Source organism: Schistocerca gregaria, chromosome 8 (assembly GCF_023897955.1).
Source record: "Schistocerca gregaria isolate iqSchGreg1 chromosome 8, iqSchGreg1.2, whole genome shotgun sequence".
Classification (NCBI taxonomy): Eukaryota; Metazoa; Arthropoda; class Insecta; order Orthoptera; family Acrididae; genus Schistocerca; species Schistocerca gregaria.
In genome coordinates this window covers 195,285,914-195,301,050 of record NC_064927.1, presented here as the reverse complement: position 1 = coordinate 195,301,050, position 15,137 = coordinate 195,285,914, and the positions used below count along the sequence as shown (strand labels likewise).

General features: G+C 45.2%; 1 protein-coding gene and 1 non-coding gene across 3 annotated transcripts in view; one reads left to right on the top strand and one right to left on the bottom strand.

Annotated features, from left to right (window-relative positions):
- LOC126284535 (uncharacterized) overlaps window positions 1–15,137 on the top strand; it is a 374,399-nt gene that overhangs the window by 276,297 nt on the left and 82,965 nt on the right. The window lies entirely within an intron of this gene.
- On the bottom strand, window positions 5,377–5,451 carry Trnaa-ugc (transfer RNA alanine (anticodon UGC)). The gene has a single exon. It is a non-coding gene; the product is annotated as a tRNA-Ala (tRNA).

The following is a 15,137-nucleotide window of genomic DNA, read 5'->3' as shown; positions in this document are numbered from 1 at the left end:
CCTTGTGTGAATGCTCTGAAAAGCTAATCATTTGCATATCACAGCATCTTCTTCCTGTCGGTTAAATTTCGCGTTTGTAGCGGGTCATCTTCGTGGTGCAGCAATTTTAATGGCTAGTAGTGTAATTAGGTGACAGCAAGATTCCAATCGTCTACCTTCATCCCCTTCTTGGAGGTGTTGTATCCTCTATAAATGATATGGATAGAGGTCGTGCATGCATAACATGTTCATATTCTCGTACGTGGAATACAGAAATATGTAGAAATTTGCTATTTGTTTGCTGAAATAATACATTTCACCAACTGAATAATGTCTTCTACTTCATCCATATTCTGTTCATTTGTACATTCAACTGGAAGATGATGGTTGGACACTGCGCTAGCCTCACACATCTTACTGAAAACACGGGCAAACACTCGTGTTTCTGGTACACTGCAGTTAGGAAATCGTCTACCGTATTCTTTAAAAGCAGCAGCGGCGTTTTATGTGCAAAACCCGCACACAAAAACCATAACGACGTTCTCAACGTTTAAAAACATGTTTCACATGCTTAAAAGATACAGTAGAATTGGCCAATAAATCACTATCATAACAACACGGAGTTAATTCAATCACATAAACTAGAGAGCAACTTGACAACTTGAACTTCAGAACAAAAATGACAGTCGATAAATAAATCCATAGGCACCAGAGTATCAACACTTGAAATGAAAACTTACCTCTGTAATTAGTTATATTTCTGTCACCAATAAAAACTGGACATATATTGTATGAAACACCATATTCGAATTATTCTATACTACTATTTCCTAGAATATTTACTGCTTGCCCTCTCTCTGTGGCTTCACTCGCATATGCGGTCGACACACACATCGAGCACAACTTTTCCTTCCCATCTCTATGTTAACCTTTTCCTCCCTCTGTTTATCCATCTCATCTCTCTTCCTCTATCAGTCAACCTCCTCCCACCCGCACTCTCTGTATTTTCACCTCCTCCTTCCCCTCTCTTTTTCCATTTCTTCCACCTCCATCTGCCCACTACCCCTCTACATCTTATGCATGTCTCACAAATCTCCCCATCCTCTCCTTTCTCTCTCCACTTCCTACTCCCCCTCATTCTGTCTATTCCCTCCTCTATTCATCTCAATTTGTCCTGAACCACACTCATTGCCACATTTAGCCCCTGCAATGCTATGCAGTAAATTATACTTTTACTACTCCCTCAGCACACCTGTGTCGCCAGGCAGGCTACACTTCTGGATCATTTTATTTTCCCCTGACATACAGGCTGACATGCAAAGCAGGTCGATAAAGCAGGCTGATACTACTTCAACACAACTGACATACAGGGCAGCCTAGATGTCACCGACGTGGAAAACCATTTCTTCAATGCGACACACCTGTTATGCAAGGGAGTCTACATGCGGCAGCCTGGAAACAATTTGTTGCCTCTGACATGTAGGCTACCTTGCAAAGCCAGCTGATTTGGCAGGTGGCTACTGTTCCCACACTGCATACCTGTCTTACATTGCAGCCTATATGACATAGGCTGGAAATAACACGGTGTTGCCTGTTACTTCGCCGGCCGAAGTGGCCGTGCGGTTCTAGGCGCTGCAGTCTGGAACTGCGAGACCGCTACGGTCGCAGGTTCAAATCCTGCCTCGGGCATGGATGTGTGTGGTGTCCTTAGCTTCGTTAGGTTTAACTAGTTCTAAGTTCTAGGGGACTAATGACCTCAGAAGTTGAGTCCCATAGTGCTCAGAGCCATTTGTGAACCTGTTACTTCACTCCAGTTGGAGCTAGGAGGCTGTAAGCACTACACTCCTGATATTCATGAGGCCTTCCAAATTTGCCACAATAGGCTGAAATCGATCTAGGCGTTTCGGAGGATACGCTGGACGCACATACACACACACACACACACACACATACTCTGTTAGAAACATATGTATATAAAACTGCTGAAATATGGTGTATCTGAATGAACAAGTCAGTGTCTGCAGTGGCCAACTTGGGATTTTCATCTTAAATTATGGGAGGGGTGTTGCTGATATGATCAGAGCAATTTGAGAGAAAAATGACAATTATTTGCTATAGAGCAAATATTCATTATGACTGCCAGCATCGCTATCACTCTGTTGCATCTCGAGGTACTCACCCTCTCTCTTGCCCCTTCCTACTCTATATCAATGAGTACCGCCGACTTCACACGTTTCAAAATTGTCCTAATTTCAATATCTGTGCTTACACGGCTTAGTCATGCCATTCTGTATGTTACACACATTGTCTGAGTTTCATCAGAATTGACGCATTTATTTTGAGCTTCGATAACCTTCCTGTAAGATTGAGACAGTGTTCTAGTCTGATCGAAGAAACCATTCAGTGTCCAGTATCGCCTATGATGAGAAACAAGTTCGACTGGTATCTCTCACCTCTTGTTCAGAAATCGCTGTTGACTTGTTGATATACTGACGCATCCGCTGCCTCATGCATTCCCAGTACTGGGAAAACCGGAAAATGAGTATTTCTCCGAAGACCGTGGAACGCTGTTGAGAGAACTGTGATGCTAGCTCGTTAGCGTGCAACTGAAGCGAAGAGAAGTCCACCTTAGAGACAACAGCTCCCTGTATTATTTTTATTTTTCCCCCTCTCTTTTCGTATGGAGTCCGGACAAGCGCTGCAAAATAATAACAATTATTTTAAGAGATTGCTTTCAAACTAAGCCTTGCCGTACCTTCTTCAGGCATTTTTTGAGCGACTGGAAATAATAAAACAGTGAAGTGTAAGTCTTACCAGAGCAGCATAAGATATTTGTTCCTAAAACATCATGGAAGTTTGAAACCATTTTCTGCCAGAGGATTATGTGCTCCATTGGTTCCAAAAACTTTAATCTTCCTGTATATGTAAACAGCATTTACAAGGAGGAATGGTAAATATTCAGGGATAGAAGGCGAATGAGAGACATAACCTAGGAAGTTTAGTGTTGAGGTGTTGCAAGTGAATATTGCTAAATATTGCTATCAGTTGAGCCGAAACATCCATGTTAACAGAAAAGTTAATTCCTACTATTGGTCAATGAAATGGATGGCGATTTTCACACTAGTATTAACAACGAAACACTTGCTTCTAGAACGAAAACGTGGCAACACAATAAGAAATAACCCGAAACGTTTATCAAGAGTCTGTTTGAAAACATTACTTGACATTGGTGACAGTTTTATGCAAGGCACTTGGTGTCCTATACACTGTTCAGTGAAATCTGAATAGCTTTGCTCTCCCGTGATAGTCTTTGATATCGCCGCTATGACGGAAATCAATTGAGCAGATACTCATTTAACTGTCCTAGTTCCACGTAAATAGTAGCTGCTAAGTCAGAAGGCCATCTTCAGAACAGAACTCATGAAACTGTGCTTCGCAGCATAATTGCAAGAACTGTACTGACAAGTGGAGTGTCTCACATGGGTCACCGATTTTGATCAAGTTTTGCAAGGTCTTTCTATACTGAAAATAAAGAGACACCTGTTTCGGATTTTTGCTAGACAGTGCCCAGTTTTTGAAAAAAAAATCAACGTCAAAGCTGATGACGAGAATTGGTATTTTCATAGGTATACATCGAAAGAGCGTCTAAAAACAAACATTTTTATTAATATAATGTAGGTTCCAAAGTTAATAATGCTAGAGTTGTTAAAATTCTTATGTTTTCTTCCTGTAACTTGGATACACGTCGTTCAGTAGAGCGGGGACGGCGGTCGAGCGGGTATGAGGGAGGCGGAGGGAGGGGGGACGCAATCAAAGCGTTAGATTTCTAAACCGCTGGTCCGTGTTCAACTATTGCTCGTGGCTTTTTCTTCATTCGAAATTTTTTCTGTGTATATGATAATTTTCTGATAATCGGATAACTTTTATTTGCATTTATTGGAAGTAAAACATAGGGAGGTGCGATTAATAAGCAAATAAGTAAATACTCTATAACGTACTCACAGTTATTTTCATCGTGATTCATAGTACAGTTTGTTATTGCGTAATCCCAACTGGTGTCTATTCGTAAGCGTTCTCACTACCAGTGGGATGAAACATATCATAGAAATAGGCAAAACATAAATGTTATTCGAACAAGACACGAACGGTTTCTCGTCGCACTGACATGTTTTCCGGTTCACTGTTCGTGGGAAACATATCTGATTCACGGTGCTATAAACAGATCTATCAGATATCAATTTGGATGAGTAAAAAAATGGTTCAAATGGCTCTGAACACTATGGGACTCACTTCTGATGTCATTAGTCCCCTAGAACTTAGAACTACTTAAACCTAACTAACCTAAGGACATCACACACATCCATGTCCCAGGCAGGATTCGAACCTGCGACCGTAGCGGTCTTGCGGTTCCAGACTGCAGCGCCTAGAACCGCACGGCCACTTCGGCCGGCTTGCATGAGTACCAAGCGTATAAAAGTGCATCCTGAAAGACTGCCGTGGACAACTTTTTATGGAACAATTTATAAATTTTTATAGCATCCTCGTTATCTTGTAGTTTCCTGCTCTGTTGTGATATCGCATGATTTTGAATTCGTGAGATGACGTTCTTTTCGTGTCGGAAAAAGTAAACGTAGCTCGGTTGATAGAGAGATGTGCTTTTCGGTGGCATTACTTTCACGGTGCAGGTCAGCTGGGTATCGTCATCTACGAAAATCCTGTCTAATGTGTCATGTATCGCGATGAAAATAACTGTCAATACATTATAAATATCTATTTATTAGATTATTAATTACATCTCCCGACGTTTTGTTTTTAAAAATGGAAAGAAAGCTATCGTCTTCATCAGAATATTATCGGATATATCGAAAAAAACATCGAATGAAAATAAAGCCATAACCAATAATCGAACACGGGTCAGCAGTCTTGTAGTCCAATGTCCTGACCGCTCGACTACTACCTTGCTCTGCCACACATTTTCAATGACGGACGTCCACGCTATAGCATGAAAACACAAAACATTTGTAACTGGAACATTATTAACGTTGGCCCCATATTGTATTAACGGAAAATGTTTGTTTTTAGACGATATTTCGATGTATAGCGTTGAAAATACGATTTTACATAATCATTTTAGACCTCGATTTTTTTAAGCTAGGAAGTCTCTAGCAAAAAGCCGAAACACGTGTCTCTTTATTTTCAGTTACTTGATCATAATCGGCGACAAACGTGTCACACCCTCCTCTTGTGAGCTGGCCGCAGGCTGTCTCTGACTGCAGGATCGGAACAGATTAAGTGTCCCCGCGCCGGCGACTTTTCTACCTCGAAATTAGAATTTTATTGATACTTTCGCCTGTTAACGGACGTTGATATGTATCAACGGGGACAGGTAAAAATGTGTGCCCTGGCCGTGACTCGAACCCGGGATCTCCTGCTTGCATGGCAGACGCTCTATCCATCTGAGCCACCGAGGGCAAATAGGATAGCGCGACTGCAGGCACTATCTCACGCACGCCACTACGAATGTAGTGTGTGGACTCGCAGGAGGCGTGCGCGAGATAGTCCCTGCAGTCGCGCTATCCTCTGTGTCCTCGGTGGCTCAGATGGATAGCCGGCAAGGCAGCTCAGCGTGTTCGCTCAGAGGGTTAGCTGTCCTCTGTAATAAAAAAAAAAACTCAATGGATCAACGATGAACTTCGAGGGGTGTCATGTGACATCTGTCCCGAACAAAATCAACGAGCAATACCGAACAAAAGAAGATTTCTTTAAAAAAAATGGATAGAGCGTCTGCCATGTAAGCAGGAGATTCCCAGTTCGAGTCGCAGTTGGAGCACATATTTTCACCTGTCCCCGTTGATATAAATCAACGCCCGTTAGCAGCTTAAGGTATTAATAAAATTATAATTTCGTTCTAGACGGCTGCAGGTCATCCGTGGTGTCTGTTCTTTCGGACCTGTTGGCGGGAGAATCTTCACCCGGCCAGTTAAAGCGGAAACAAAGTAGTACATCGTTGGTAGCATCGACTTTGGCGGCTAGCAAAACTACTGGCGGACGAATACTATGTGCTGATGGACGGGGCGGCGGAAGCAGAAAGAGCTCCCGAATAACGAGTGTCATCTGGATTCGGCTGCACGGAACTGAGAAGGCGCTGGGCAAGTGGTTGTGCCTATGTGGTGGCGGCCTCTCGTGGTATTTGCTATGTACCTCATGAGCCTCGTACACAACATTTAGTCTCTTCACACCCTCAAATCATGAGCATCTTCACAACTCGTGGCACCGGAAGAAGACGACTATGACTCGCCTGAATATTGTGCTTAAAATAGAAACAACACCACTACTCAGGAGGACGTTATTATCAAGAAAAACCAATTAACGTTCTGCCAGTCGGAATGTAGACTGTTACATCCCTTAATCGGGTAGGCTGGGGTGGTTCAAATGCTTTCAGTTGCAATAGTTACACAGAGAAGAAATGGTTTTGCACAGGCAGGATAGCGTGCGGAGCGGCATCAGACCGATCTTCTGACAGAAAGCCACAGCAACAGGCACTGAAAATTTCTTCCACGACAGACATTCAAGCCGGTTAACTCGGGCGCCTGCGCACAAGTATACGTCAGCGAACTGCATTAGGGAGGCGAGCAACACCTTCCTTCTACTCTGGGTCTGACATTAGTAGATTTCTCGTATGCGTTTAGTTTTTAATATCACGTAACACACGTTGCTGCCCGATAGGATGTGATATTTCAGAAGCAAATAAACAAATAAAACAGTGTGGCGTCATCTGGTGAGAGTGGATGTCCTTGCGCTGCGGCCTGCTGACTTGTCAGAAAATCACCCACGCGGCCTCGCGGCTGCTGGCGGAGGGAAGCATATGAACCGAGATCTCCAGTGTCACACTGTTCTCGGCTTCCCAAGGTCACACCCTGGCCGTCCTCTTCGCTTCATTCAGTCCAGGTCTGGTTGCGCAACCACAACCACAACTACTTTCAACTTACTGTCAAGTTCTTTCCCGCCTTCGTTGCTTCGATCGCTAATGAGCGTCTGTGCGCTGGCGCTCGAATCGGAGGCAAGCCGCTTCTAATTTCGATGGTGGCTGAAATCTTCACTATTAGTACACTACTGGCCATTAAAATTGCTACACCACGAAGATAATGTGCTACAGACGCGAAATTTAACCGACAGGAAGAAGATGCTGTGAGATGCGAATGATTAGCTTTTCACAGAGTTCACACAAGTTTGGCACCGGTGGCGACACATCTACATCTACATGACTACTCTGCAATTCACATTTAAGTGCTTGGCAGAGGGTTCATCGAACCACAATCATACTATCTCTCTACTATTCCACTCCCGAACAGCGATCGGGAAAAACGAACACTTAAACCTTTCTGTTCGAGCTCTGATTTCTCTTATTTTATTTTGATGATCATTCCTACCTATGTAGGTTGGGCTCAACAAAATATTTTCGCATTCGGAAGAGAAAGTTGGTGACTGAAATTTCGTAAAAAGGTCTCGCCGCGACGTAAAACGTCTATGCTGTAATGACTTCCATCCCAACTCGTGTATCATATCTGCCACACTCTCTCCCCTATAACACGATAATACAAAACGAGCTGCCCTTCTTTGCACCCTCTCGATGTCCTCCGTCAATCCCACCTGGTATGGATCCCACACCGCGCAGCAATATTCTAACAGAGGACGAACGAGTGTAGTGTAAGCTGTCTCTTTAGTGGACTTGTTGCATCTTCTAAGTGTCCTGCCAATGAAACGCAACCTTTGGCTCGCCTTCCCGACAATATTATCTATGTGGTCCTTCCAACTGAAGTTGTTCGTAATTTTAACACACAGGTACTTAGTTGAATTGACAGCCTTGAGAATTGTACTATTTATCGAGTAATCGAATTCCAACGGATTTCTTTTGGAACTCATGTGGATCATCTCACACTTTTCGTTATTTAGCGTCAACTGCCACCTGACACACCATACAGCAATATTTTCTAAATCGCTTTGCAGCTGATACTGGTCTTCGGATGACCTTACTAGACGGTAAATTACAGCATCATCTGCGAACAGTCTAAGAGAACTGCTCAGATTGTCACCCACGTCATTTATATAGATCAGGAACAGTAGAGGTCCCAGGACGCTTCCCTGGGGAACACCTGATATCACTTCAGTTTTACTCGATGATCTGCCGTCTATTACTACGAACTGCGACCTTCCTGACAGGAAATCACGAATCCAGTCGCACAACTGAGACGATACCCCATAGCTCCGCAACTTGATTAGAAGTCGCTTGTGAGGAACGGTGTCAAAAGCTTTCCGGAAATCTAGAAATACGGAATCAACTTGAGATCCCCTGTCGATAGCGGCCATTACTTCGTGCGAATAAAGAGCTAGCTGCGTTGCACAAGAGCGATGTTTTCTGAAGCCATGCTGATTACGTGTCAATAGATCGTTCCCTTCGAGGTGATTCATAATGTTTGAATACAGTATATGCTCCAAAACCCTACTGCAAACCGACGTCAATGATATAGGTCTGTAGTTAAATGGATTACTCCTACTACCCTTCTTGAACACTGGTGCGACCTGCGCAATTTTCCAATCTGTAGGTACAGATCTATCGGTGAGCGAGCGGTTGTATATGAGTGCTAAGTAGGGAGCTATAGTATCAGCGTAATCTGAAAGGAACCTAATCGGTATATAATCTGGACCTGAAGACTTGCCCGTATCAAGTGATTTGAGTTGCTTCGCAACCCCTAAGGTATCTACTTCTAAGAAACTCATGCTAGCAGATGTTCGTGTTTCAAATTCTGGAATATTCCATTCGTCTTCCCTGGTGAAGGAATTTCGGAAAACTGCGTTCTATAACTCCGCTTTAGCGGCACAGTCGTCGATAACAGTACTATCGGCACTGCGCAGCGAAGGTATTGACTGCGTCTTGCCGCTTGTGTACTTTACATACGACCAGAATTTCTTCGGATTTTCTACCAAATTTCGAGACAATGTTTCGTTGTGGAACCTATTAAAGGCATCTCGCATCGAAGTAAGTGCCAAATTTCGCGCGTCTGTAAATTTTAGCCCATCTTCAGGATTTCGCGTTCTTCTGAACTTCGCATGCTTTTTCCGTTGCCTCTGCAACAGCGTTCGGACCTTTTTTGTGTACATACAACGTGCTCACATGGTGAAAGTTTTCAACCGATTTCTCATACACAAACAGCAGTTCACCGGCTTTTCCTGGTGAAACGTTGTTCTGATGCCTCGTGTAAGGAGGAAAAATGCGTACCATCACGTTTCCGACTTGGATTGTAGCCTATCGCGATTGCGGTTTATCGTATCGCGATATTGCTGCTCGTGTTGGTCGGGATACAATGACTGTTAGCAGAATATGGAATCGGTTGGTTCAGGAGGGTAATACGGAACGCCGTGCTGGATCCCAACGGCCTCGTATCACTAGCAGTCGAGATGACAGACATCTTATCCGCATGGCTGTAACGGATAGTGAAGCCACGCCACCATCCATGAGTCAACAACTGGGGACGTTTGCAAGGCAACAACAATCTGCACGAACAGTTCGACGACGTTTGCAGCAGCAGGGACTATCAGCTCGGAGACCATGGCTGCGGTTACCCTTGAGGCTGCATCACAGACAGGAGCGCCTGCGATGGTGTACTCAACGACGAACCTGGGTGCACGAATGGCAAAACGTCATTTTTTCGGATGAATTCAGGTTCTGTTTACAGCATCATGATGGTCGCATCCGTGTTTGGCGACATCGCGGTGAACGCACATTGGAAGCGTATATTCGTCATCGCCATACTGGCGTATCACCCGGCGTGATAGTATGGGATGCCATTGGTAACACGTCTCGGTCACCTCTTGTTCGCACTGACGGCACTTTGAACAGTGGGCGTTGCATTTCAGACGTGTTACGACCCGTGGCTCTATCCTTCATTCGATTCCTGTGAAAACCTGCATTTGAGAAGAATAATGCACGACCGCATGTTGCAGGTCCAGCGAGGGCCGTTCTGGATACAGAAAATGTTTGACTGCTGGCCTGGTCAGCACATTCTCCAGATCTCTGAACAATTGAAAACGTCAGGCCAATGGTGGGCTAGCAACTGGCTCGTCACAATACGCTGTTTAAGCTGCATGGGCAGGTGTACCTGAACACGCCATCCAAGCTCTGTTTGACTCAATGCCCAGGCGTATCAAGGCCGTTATTACGGCCAGAGGTGGTTACTCTGGGTACTGATTTCTCAGGATCTATGCACCCAAATTGCGTGAAACTTTAATCACATGTCAGTTCTAGTATAATATATGTGTCCAATGAAGACCCGTTTATCATCTCCATTTCTTCTTGGTGTAGCAATTTTAATGGCTAGTGGTGTATTTGGGCGGTAAGGGGAGAAGAGGTGGCGTCATACATGATATCTTTGCACCAGTGTCCTGAATTAACAGACAAACCTCTCCACAGTGTTTCATGTGAGCGCATTCGCAATTGCTAGTGGTGATCCGTCCGTCAGATGGGGATGTTAAGCTCGGCCTCCTTGGTGCTACACGGGAGGAGTACGCTTTGTGCCATCACCGAGATTGACCCTCTCCCCCTCCTTTCGTCCCTTAATACACACACTGAGCGAGGTGGCGCAGTGTTTAGCACACTGGACCCGCATCAGGGAGGACGACGGTTCAACCCTACGTCTGATCATTATGCTTTAGGTTTGCCGTGATTTCCCTACATCGCTTCAGGCAAATTCCGGGATGGTTCCTTTGAAAGGGTACGACTGACTTCCTTCCCCATCCTTCCGTAACACGACCTCGGTGTTTGGTCCCTTCCCCCGATTCAACCAACCTTACTACACAATTCCACCACTACAAGATACAATCACCCATCACAGTGATCCTCACGACACAGATACACACCTGACATTTCACATTCGGTCGGAGGAGGACAACAGCAAACCACATCCACGAGGACCTTCCTAGAACGGCGGTGCGGGTGCTGCATCCGCTCCCTGACGCTCATTCCCAAGTATGGGACTACATGTTACTGATATAAGTAAACATCGATACCCAAAGTAACGAAGCTACACCTTGTAGAATCGTTTGCGTTTCCTGTGTTCCTTCTTCTCAATCCACCCTCACAAACTAGTGCTTCCAAAGCATCTATGAGCAAGCACTCTCGTCTCAACTAATGTCCCATCCAGTTATTCTTCTTTCTTCTTGCAACGTACATCCATCTGATGAAGAGGACGAACATTCCTGTATTATTTACTACTTGAAATACTTAAACGTGCCCCCATAGGTGCGTAAACCTGCCCCATACCCGGGGCACATTTACACACTCCATTAGAGCCTATATAAAATTATTTTACACTCTTAAATGTAATGTTGAATTAGAAGCATACAGGGTGTTCGTGAAAACCCATCACTCAACTTCTAGGCCTTGGGAATGACCATTTTGAATAGGGGCCCGCCGGTGTGGCCGAGCGGTTCTAGGCGCTACAGTCTGGAACCGCGCGACCGCTACGGTCGCAGGTTCGAATCCTGCATTTGGCATGGATGTGTGTGATGTCCGTAGGTTAATTAGGTTTAAGTAGGTCTAAGTTCTAGGGGGCTGATGACCTTAGAACTTAAGTCCCATAGCGCTCAGAGCCAATTGAACCATTTGAATACGAGATAATGACCGGAAACGTACCGTTTCCGAGACACATTGTTTTGAAAACATTAAAAATTCTGAAGAGAGATCCATGTAAACGTGCCACAGTTACCCCTACCCTGTGTTAGACTGGGGCTCGAACGTACGACGTTTCGCCTATCGCTGGCTAGTGCGCTACCGACTAAGTCACGCCGCAGGACAACTCCTGCGAATTTTGGAAGGTAGGAGATGTACTGGCGGAAGTAAAGCTGTGAGGGCGGGTCGTGGATAGCTCAGACATTAAGAGCACTTTCTAGCGGAAGTCAAATGTCTCAGGTTCGAATCCTGCTCCCGTACACACTTTTAATCTTTCAGATCAGCGCACACTCCGCTGCAGAGTTCAAATTCATTCTGGTCTGTTACTGTCGACATACAGACCGAGCCATTACTGACCGACAAACTTTGAGGTTATTCAGGTATACCTTTTGAATGCTTTCGGATAAGTAACACGCTGTCTCAGGCGGATCGTTGAGAATAATAATGTAATTATGGTTTATTCGTTTTGCTACCGTAGACACCCTTGTTTCTGCAAAAATGTCTTCATGGCGGTGAAGAAACATGTATTGCGCAATAATCTAACATAAAACACAGAAACAGAGTAATGCAACAACCCTTAGATTTAACACGTACAATTTTATCACAGTCTGTTCTGTCAGAATGTAAGGCAGCAAATAACGATTACAAAATTGTTCCCTTACAGCTTTTGCTCAAAATATCGACCACCATGATCACGAGAGAGTGAGCAGTGTGGTTCTAGGCGCTTCAGTCTGGAACCGCGCGACCGCTACGGTCGCAGGTTCGAATCCTGCCTCGGGCATGGATGTGTGTGATGTCCTTAGGTTAGTTGGGTTTAAGTAGTTCTAAGTCTAGGGGACTGATGACCTCAGATGTTAAGTCCCATAGTGCTGACAGCCGTTTGAAGTGAGCAGCGACCCACCATTGACTGTATTACGAGCCCAAGAATTCAGGAAGTTTGCTGTACTACTTCCACGATTGCGATAATGCTAGCAACCAGATCCGTGTATATCTCGAAAACTAGGCTCTGTACTTGCCTCCAGAAGAAGAAGTTCTTTGGTGTCACATCTGATAATTCCATGGAATAGGATCACCGCGACTAATCCATTCTCGCCCAGACTGTGCGTCAGTATGGTTCCTATTACGGAGTGCAAAGCGTGTTCACTTCCCATCATGGTGAAATCACATAAGCTACCGAGGTCTCAGCGACACTTACCGCCGACATGTTCACTGTTATCTTCAGTGCCCTATGAAGTGACCAGATAAATCTAGTCACCAAAAGTACTCTTGGCCGTCGGGACAGTGTATGCGTCCTGAGGGGGAAGTGAAAAGAATAGGAGAATACAGTCATTGTAATGTACTTAACGTTGGTACGAAATATTCCTCGGCGAAATCCGTAAATTCTTAGCAAAGCCCGATAAGTTAAACGCTTAAACCTTTCGTAATGTAGAAATAAAAGTCACGAGGCCAAAGAAAGTTGCGACTGCACTATGGCGATGCTTGACTGCTGCCGAATCTAGCTACTCGACAACTGTGCAAGGACTGGGCTACAGCTGCAATCGTGCGGCCTCTTATCCACGTGATCCGTGGCACCAGCGGCGCCTCTGCTCAGGGGCGTGGCACTCGTGAGGTCAACGGTTGGGAAGCGTCGGTCCCTGTTGCTGCCGCTGTCGGATAACAGCGGAACCTCCAGTGCTAACCTCTGTGCCGCGCGGGATTAGCCGAGCGGTCTAGGGCGCTGCAGTCACGGACTGTGCAGCTGGTCCCGGCGGAGGTTCGAGTCCTCCCTCGGGCATAGGTGTTTGTGTTTGTCCTTAGGATAATTTAGTTTAAGTAGTGTGTAGGCTTAGGGACTGATGACCTTAGGGTTAAGTCCCATAAGATTTCACACACATTTGAACATTTTGCTAACACGGCACGACTTCCCCCTGAATGGTATCGTCGACTGTGATACCACACAGTACAGATACAAAGAAATTCGAAATTTTTGGTAAAGTCTTGTAGGACCAAACTGCTGTGGTCATCGATCTCTAAGGTTACACACTAACTTACGCTAAGGACAACACACACACACACACACACACACACACACACCCGAGGGAGGACTCGAATCTCCGATGGAGGTAGCCGCGCGCACCGTGACAAGGCGCCTCAGACCGCTCGGCAGATACAAAGTTAATTGCGGCAAAAAACCAAATGAATTGATAGTACTCTGTAATGAGCCACCCAAGAGCTACCATAACACTTACAAGTTAACCCTGAACCACCTCTGCATGTTCGTCGGTGGATTTCAGACTTACCGTGTATATAAATGATCTAGTGGATAATGTAGGAAGATGAAATAGGCTGTTCACAGACGGTGCGGTTGTCTATAAGAAGGCAGCAACGATAGAAGAGTGTAGCGAACTGCAGGAAGACATGCAGAAAACCGACAGTTGTCGCATAAATGTAACGACGTTCGCATAAATAGGCTACAGGGAGCCGAGTGGTGACATCTCTTTCTGAAGCCAGACAGCTGTTGGAAATCTGTGAGGCATCTTCGACGGTAGTACAACAGTCATTGTCTTACAGAGCTTACAAGTCGTCGCTATTCCACACCAGCCTCGGCTGTTGCTCATTCAGCTGCTTGTTGGATTCTAGCTGACCTCCTTCGAATCACCTCAACGTCTGCATGCACAGGAGAAGATGGCCGCCGTGTCATCCTCATCTCTCAGACGTCACTGGATGCGGATATGGAGGGTCATGTGGTCAGCACACCGCTCTCCCGGCCGATGTCAGTGTACGAGATCGGAGCTGCTGCTTCTCAGTCAAGTACCTTTTCAGTTTGCCTCACAAGGGCTGAGTGCACCTCGCTTGCCAACAGCGAGCGGCAGACCGGATGGTCACCCATACAGTTGCTAGCGCTTAACTTCGGTGACCTGATGGGAACCGGTGTTACCACTGCGGCAAGACCGTTGACTTATAATATGGCAAAACTTAAGGACGAAAGTAATTTTCACGCGATGTGCCACTGCCAAGAAACATAGTTCGGTGAAACGTACATTATACATACAAAGAAGTTTTGTACAGAGGTAACTGAAAAGTATACGGTGACGAATAGAAATTACACTTTTATGCAAAGACAATTATTACACTGAAGTCTTGGTCCCCTGACACTATAAATGGCGGGTCCTGGTTCTTTATAGGATGATGTTGTTGTGGTAAGACGTTCCATCCCTTCACCAAGGATGTTAACAACTGCTGAATGATCGTTAGTGCATTTGGACGTGCTGGAATACGTCTCCGCAACGCACTGCACACGAGTACGATGGGATTTAAATCGGTGTAACGTGCAGGGCAGTCAATTCGCCGAATATCCTCTCATTGCAAGAGCTACTCCACCTCCGCAGTTCGAAGTGCTCGCTCATTATCATCCATAAAAATGAAGTCAGGGCCAAATGTACCCTTGAAAAGC